This window comes from Hyaena hyaena, unplaced genomic scaffold, assembly GCF_003009895.1.
Source record: "Hyaena hyaena isolate Hyena2069 unplaced genomic scaffold, ASM300989v1 scaffold_936, whole genome shotgun sequence".
In the NCBI taxonomy this organism is placed as follows: Eukaryota; Metazoa; Chordata; class Mammalia; order Carnivora; family Hyaenidae; genus Hyaena; species Hyaena hyaena.
Genome location: NW_024081568.1, coordinates 332,046 through 340,261, shown reverse-complemented (window position 1 = coordinate 340,261; position 8,216 = coordinate 332,046).

Genomic DNA, 8,216 nt, shown 5'->3' with positions numbered 1-8,216 from the left:
CCAGAATGTATTCATCGTGTAACAGGAAGTTTGTACCTTTGTCCACTGTCACCCATTTCCCCCATCCCCACCCCCTGTCTCTGGCAACCACCAATCTGTTCTCTGTTCCTGTGAATTTGGTTTTTTAAGATTTCTGTGTGTAGGTGAGATTATTCACTATTTGTCTTTCTCTGTCTGGCTTATTCTACTTAGCATAATGCCTTCAAAGTCTATCCATGTTATCCCAAATGGCAGGATTTCCTTTCTCTCAGGAAGCCTCGTGACGGGTATGTGGCTGGGATAAAAGTAGGTTAGTGCCTTCAGATTCTAGCAACCAGGGACGGTGTAATGGGCAAGTGGTCAGAGTCTCAATGTTTGAAATTTAGCTTACTCTAAGAGGAGAGAATATTTTCTGGATTCCCTGTTTTATTTTCTTAACACTTTGAGGTCCCCAACTGGCTCAGCTGCCCAGATCTCTCAGCCTGCAATGTTTGGCCATGTTGGTTGTAACCGTAGGTCACCAGGACTCACCATCCTAACATTATTAGGCAATACCACTTAGCCTTTCTTTTAGCCCCCGTGGATGGTTCCATTTGATGGGTGTATCTACCCAGCTTTTTTCAGACAGTCTGCTTAATTCCAGGTGACACGTTGATGTCCCTTGTCTCATCAGTTGACCAGGTATCACTGGTGGAGCTGAGCCAAAGATGTAGTGATGGGAGGAGTGGTGGTGCCTAGAGAACTGAGGGATATACCTGGAAAATGACTACAGTTCCTTCCCCATCTTCTTTTCCTTCTGCTGATAAAGTTTACAGCTACCCAAATGTTCCTTATACCTCTTATACCTGTGTTTCATGGCTTAGTGAATGGCATACCATCCACCCAGTGACCAAACTGGAAATCTAGAAGTTACCCATTGTTCTTCCTCTCCTGCCCACACCTCATTGGTCACTATCACAATTCCTCCTTCATAATGTCCCTCGAGTTTGTTTCCTTTCTTCATCTGTACTGACATTACCTCATTTTGGACCACAGGTTGCAAACTGATGACCTTCATGCCAGATTGGCCCATATGTGAGGACTTTTTTGCACAATTTTGAAAATAAAAAAATTACATTAAATTTCTTAAAATTTGGAAGATATAGCAATACTGAACAATATTGTTGCATGAAACAACTAATGAGCTGAATAGGGTTTTGTATTGTTTAAGCAACATGTCCTTTTCATTTTCCACAGTTACACCTCTCCCTATTGTCTTAGACCCCGCCCGCTTCACTCAACTTATGGTATGTCTGGCTCCTATATACATTGGAATTTGCAACCCCTTGTTCCTTCTCTTGAGAAAGACAATAGCTCTCTAACTCCTGTCCCAACTTGAGATCTTAACCTTTTAATTTTTTTATTTTAATTTTTTCTATAATTTATTTTTTATAATTTACATTCAAGTTAGCACATGGTGCAACAATGAATACAGGAGTAGATTCCTTAAGCCCCTTACCCATTAGCCCATTGTCCCTCCCACAAACCCTTCATCAACCCTCTATATATTTAAGAGTCTTAGATTTTGTCCCCCTCCCTGTTTTTATATTATTTTTGTTTCCCTTATGTTCATCTCTTTTGTATCTTTTTTAAAATAGTTTATTTTTGAGGCAGAGACAGAACATGAATGGGGGAGGGTCAGAGAGAGGGAGACACAGAATCTGAAACAGGTTCCAGGCTCTGAGCTGGCAGTCAGCACAGAGCCCGACGCAGGGCTCGAACCCATAAACCATGAGATCATTACCTGAGCTGAAGTTGGACACTCGACTGAGCCACCCAGGTGCCCCATCTCTTTTGTATCTTAAAGTCCTCATATTAGTGAAGTCATATGACATTTATCTTTCTCTGATTAATTTCGCTTAGCATAATACCCTCTAGTTCCATCCAGGTAGTTGCAGATGGCAAGATTTCATTCTTTTTGATTGCTGGGTAATACTCCATTGTACATATATACCACATCTTCTTTATCCATTCATCCATCAGTGGACATTTGGGCTCTTTCCATACTTTGGCTATTGTTGATGGTTCTGCTGTAAACATTGGGGTGCAAGTGTCCCTTTGAAACAGCATACCTGTATCCCTTGGATAAATACCTAGTAGTGCAATTGCTGGGTCATAAGGTAGTTCTGTTTTTAATTTTTTGAGGAACCTCCATACTGTTTTCCAGGGTGGCTGCACAAGTTTGTATTCCCACCAGCAGTACAAAAGAGATCCTCTTTGTCTGAATCCTTGACAACATTTTTTGTTGCCTGAGTTGTTCATGTTAGCCATTCTGACAGGTGTGAGGTGGATTCTCATTGTGGTTTTGATTTGTATTTCCCTGATGATGAGTGATGTTGAGCATTTTTTCATGTGTCAGTTGGCCATCTGGATGTCTTCTTTGGAGAAGTGTCTATTCATGTCTTTTGCCCATTTCTTTACTGGATTATTTGTTTTTTGGGTGTTGAGTTTGTAAGTTCTTTATAGGTTTTGGAATACTAACCCTTTATCTGATACATTGTTTGCAAATATCTTCTCCCATTCCATTGGTTGTCTTAGCTTGATTGACTGTTTCCTTCACTGTGCAGAAGCTTTTTAAATTTTTTTTTTTTAATGTTTTATTTATTTCTAGGAGAGAGAGAGAGACAGCGTGAGCAGGGAGGGTCAGAGAGAGAGGGAGTCACAGACTGAAACAGGCTCCAGGCTCTGAGCTGGCAGTCAGCACAGAGCCCGACGCGGGGCTCGAACCCACGCACCGCGAGATCATGACCTAAGCGAAAGTCGGACGCTTAACCGACTAAGCCACCCAGGCGCCCCAGAAGCTTTTTATTTTGATGAGGTCACAAGTAGCTCATTTTTGCTTTGGTTTCCTTTCCCTGCAGAGACGTTGAGTAAGAAGTTGCTGCGGCCAAGATCAAAGAGGTTTTTGCCTGCTTTCTCCTTTAGGATTTTGATGACTTCCTGTCTTACATTTAGGTTTTTCATCCATTTTGAGTTTATTTTTGTGTATGGTGTAAGAAAGTGGTCCAGGTTCATTTTTCTGCATGCCGCTGTCTAGTTTTCCCAGCACCACTTGCTGAAGAGACTGTCTTTATTCCATTGGATATTCTTTCCTGCTTTGTCAAAGATTAGGTGGCCATACGTTTGTGGGCCCATTTCTGGGTTCTCTATTCTGTTCCATTGATCTGAGTGTCTGTTTCTGTGCCAATGTCATGCTGGCTTGATGATTACAGCTTTGTAACACATCTTGAAGTCTGGGATTGTGATGTCTCCAGTTTTGGTTTTCTTTTTTAAGATTACTTTGGCCATTTAGTCTTTTCTGGTTCCATACGAATTTTAGGATTGTTTGTTCTAGCTCTGTGAAGAATGCTGGTGTTATTTTGATAGGAATTGCATTGAATATGTAGATTGCTTTGAGTAGTATTGACATTTTAACAATATTCTTCCTATCCAGGATAATGGAATATTTTCCCAATTTTTTGTGTCTTGTTCAATTTCTTTCATAAGCTTTCTATAGTTTGCAGTGTATAGATTTTACACCTCTTTGGTTATATTTATTCCTAGATATTTTATGGTTTTTGGGTGCAGTGGTAAATGGGATCGATTCCTTGATTTCTCTTTCTGTTGCTTCATTATTGGTGTATAGGAATGCGCTGATTTCTGTGCACTGATTTTATATCCTGTGACTTTGCTGAATTCTTGAATCAGTTTAGCAGTTTTTTGGTAGAATCTTTTGGGTTTTCCATATAGAGTATCATGTCATCTATGAAGAGTGAAAGTTTGACCTCCTCCTGGCCGATTTGGATGCCTTTTATTTCTTGTGTTATCTGATTGCTAAGGCTATCCAATACTATGTTGAATAACAGTGATGAGAGTGGACATCCCTGTCTTGTTTCTGACCCTAGGGGAAAAGTTCTCAATTTTTCCCCATTGAGGATTATCTTAGCGGTGAGTCTTTCATATATGGCTTTTATGATCTCGAGGTATGATCCTTCTATCCCTAGTTTCTTGAGGGTTTTTTTTTTTTTATTAAGAAAGGATGCTGTTTTTGTCAAATGCTTTAACTGCATCTATTGAGAGGATTGTGTGGTCCTTGACCTTTCTTTTATTGATGTGATGAGTCACATTGGTTGGTTTGTGGATATTGAACTAGCTCTGCATCCCAGGTATAAATCCCACTTGGTCATGGTGAATAATGTTTTTAATGAATTGTTGGATGCGGTTAGCTAGTATCTTGTTGAGGATTTTTGCATCCATATTCGTAAGGAAAATTGGTGTGTAATTCTCCTTTTTAGTGGGGTCTTTGTCTGGTTTTGGAATCGGGGTAATGCTGGCCTCATAGAGTTTGGAAATTTTCCTTCGATTTTTATTTTTTGGAACTGCTTCAAAAGAATAGGTGTTAACTCTTTCAATGTTTGGTAGAATTCCACTGGAAAGATATCTGGCCCTGGACTCTTCTTTTTTGGGAGACTTTTAATTACTAATTCGATTTCTTTACTGGTTATGGGTCTGGGTTTTTTTTCCCCCCTGTCTTTTATTCCCTCAGAGAGTCCCCCTTAAAATTTCTTGCAGGGCTGGTTTAGTGGTCAGGAACTCCTTTAATTTTTGTTTGGGAAACTTTTTATCTCTCCATCTATTTTGAATGACAGCCTTGCTTGATAAAGATTCTAGGCTGCATATTTTTCCCTTTCAGCACATTGAATATATCCTGCCACTCCTTTCTGGCCTGCCAAGTTCCTGTGGATAGATCTGCTGCAAACCTGATCTGTCTTCTCTTGTAGGTTAAGGACTTTTCCCCCATTGCTGCTTTCATGATTCTTTCCTTGCCTGAATATTTTATGAATTTGACAATGATATGGCTCGTTGAATGGGAGTCCTCTGTGCTTCCTGGATTTTGATGTCTTTGTCTTTCCCCAGGTTAGGAAAGTTTTCCACTCTGATTTGCTCACATAACTCTTCTACCCCTTTTTCTCTCTCTTCATCTTCTCGGACCCCTATGAGTCTGATGTTCCTTTTTAATGAGTCACTGATTTCTCTAATTCTTAAATCATGCTCCTTTGCCTTAGTCTCCTTTTTTTCTGCTTCATTGTTATCCATAAGTTTGTCCTCTATATTGCTAGTTTGCTGCTCTGCCTTACCCATCTTTGCCACTCCATTTGAGATTACAGCTCAGTTATAGCTTTTTAAATTTCATCCTAACTTTTATCTCCACATAAAGGAATTCTAATCTCTTTTCGACCCGAGCTAATATTTTTTTTTTAATGTTTTTATTTATTTCTAGGAGAGAGAGAGAGAGACAGCGTGAGCAGGGGAGGGTCAGAGAGAGAGGGAGTCACAGACTGAAACAGGCTCCAGGCTCTGAGCTGGCAGTCAGCACAGAGCCCGACGCGGGGCTCGAACCCACAAACCGCGAGATCATGACCTAAGCGAAAGTCGGACGCTTAACCGACTAAGCCACCCAGGCGCCCCCCGAGCTAATATTCTTATTATTGTGATTCTAAATTCTGGTTCAGACATCTTGCTTGTATCTGTGTTGATTAAGTTCCTGGCTGTCATTTCTTCCTGTTCTTTCTCCTGGGGTGAATTCCTTCGTTTCATCATTTTGAAGGAAGAAAGGAAATAATAAGGTTAAAAAAAATTAAAATTAAAAATAAAACACACACACACACACACACAAATCAAATAAAGGATGCTGGATCCTAGGTATATTCTGGTCTGGTTGTTGAAAAGAGCTTGATAGAGAAAAAAGGGAAAGATAATAAAAGGGGGGAAAAAAAAGAAAATGTTTGAAAATTTGAAAAAATAAATACAATAAAATAGAATAAAATGAAATGATGGAAGTAAAATAATAGAATTTGAAAATTTTACAAAAAAGTAAAAAATGTAGTAGAAAAAATTAAAAATATTTTTAATAGAAATGGAAAATAAATTTGTCTTTATTCAAGGTAAAGAAAAGAAAAAAAAACTGAATAGATGGACCAGAAAACAGACTGAAGTCCAATTGAACTTACATCAGTTACCCATAGAAGTCGAACTATGAAGCACTTTATAGTCTGTAAACCAAGCAGATGGGGAGAGTCTTGTGTGGTTCCTGAAGAGTGAGGTTGGCCTAACTGGGCGGGGCTTAGTGTAAGACCCCGTTCTCCACTAGATGGCGCTGCTTAGCTTACTGAGGTGGATTGTTGTGGCGCTTGTAGGTGTGTGTGCACATGCGCTGGAGAAGGGAAAATGGCGTCACCCAGCTACCCAGTCTCCAGCATTGGAACTCTGTTTTCCCTGATCAGCAATCGTGCACCTGTCCTTTGTCTCTGGGTTCTGTGCACTCCCCTCTTTTACACTGCCCGTGACCGAGTCGTCAGGTTGCCAGACGCGCCTCCCTCGCGTGAGTTTTATCTCAGATGCTGCAGTGTTTCCCGACCGCTTATTTCTGAGGAACTGGCCCTCTGTGGGAGGGTCTCACCCAGCAATGGCTGGGTTCCGGCCGCACCAAGGGACGTTTATGGGACCATGCTGCTGCTGATGCCCAGAGACTGTGGCTGCCTGCCAGCCTGCCCCAGAAAAAGTTCACAGTGTCCTGTAGCAGCAGCATTTCAGGGATTATGGAAAATCACAAGATACATCTGGCACCAGGCTTCACCCTTAATGACCTTGTTCCAGCTCCAGTGAATGTGGTTCTCCGGGGTCCACTGGGGCCTTTGCCCACAGGGGGCCGCACAGCCTCTACCAAATCTCCTCCCAGCAGGGGAACTGCCTCTCCCTGTGTGGCCCAAGGACCCCCAGACTTCACTCTGCTCCTGGGGATTCGCCCTTCTCACCAGAGCACTGCCAGGTATCGAGCTGCAGAGTTTCAGACTCTGTGCTTCCCCTGTTTATGGAGTCTTAATGGAATTGAAATCCTCTCCTTTCTCCCATTTGTATTCGGTCCCTTTTATCTCCAGCTGCTTTATGGTTGGGGGAGGAATGCTTTCTCTACTCTCCCCCCCCATTCGACTGCCTCCCATCTCTGTTCTCTCTCTGCAAGCAAAAACACCCCCTCTCCTCCACGGCTTTCTCCCCCAGTTCATCCTTCCGTGCCTCATACCTGCTGAATTCTCTGGTTCAGGTTCTGCAGATTGTTGTGTTAATCCTCAAATCAGTTTTCTAGGTGTGCAGGATGGTTTAGTGTTGATCTGGTTGTATTTCAGAGATGAGAGACACAAAAACACTTCGATGCTGCTCCACCTTCTTGGTCCCTCCCCCTATTTTTATTTTTTTAAGTAGACTTAACGCCATTGTGGAGTCCAATGTGGGGCTTGAAGTCATGACCCTAAGATCAAGACCTGAGTTGAAATAAACAATTTGGATGCTTAACTGCCTGAGCCACCCAGGTGTCCTGAGGTCTTATCCTTTTTAAATCCATACTGCAGCCAGAATGATTTTCAGAAACAAGCTTTATTTGGTCTTTCCACTGCTTACACCAACCTCTAACTTTCACTGGTACCTCATTGTCAGGAAAATAAACAACCTCTTTAGCATGGCACTTAAGACCATTCATGATCCGACCTTAATTATCTAATGACAGTTGTTTCAAAGAAATGTTCTTTTTCTCATGTGCTACTTTCCAACCATACTCAACTTCTTGGGTTTATTTGAAAAGGAAACATTAAAATGTGACCAAATGAATGGGGTTTGGATTCAGAAGGAATTGGATTTTAAAAGTTTGGGGTGCCTCGGTGGCTCATTTGGTAGAGTGTGCTACTCTTGATCTGGAAATTGTAAGTTCAAACCCCATGTTGGGTATAGAGATTACTTAAAATCTTTTTTTTTATTTTTTATTTTTTTTTTATTTCTAGCAGAGAGAGAGAGAGACAGCATGAACAGGGGAGGGTCAGAGAGAGAGAGAGTCACAGACTCTGAAACAGGCTCCAGGCTCCGAGCTGGCAGTCAGCACAGAGCCCGACGCGGGGCTCGAACCCACGAACCGCGAGATCATGACCTAAGCGAAAGTCGGACGCTTAACCGACTAAGCCACCCGGGCGCCCCGAGATTACTTAAAATCTTTAAGGGAGCCTGGCTGGCTCAGTCAGTGGAGCATGTGACTCTTGTTCTTGGGGTTGTGAGTTTGAGCTCCACATTGGGTGTAGAGATGGCTTAGAAATAAAATCTTTAAAGAAATAATAAAAAATCTTAATGAAAATAAGAAATGTGTGTGGGCCCCTGGGTGGCTCAGTCGGTTAAGC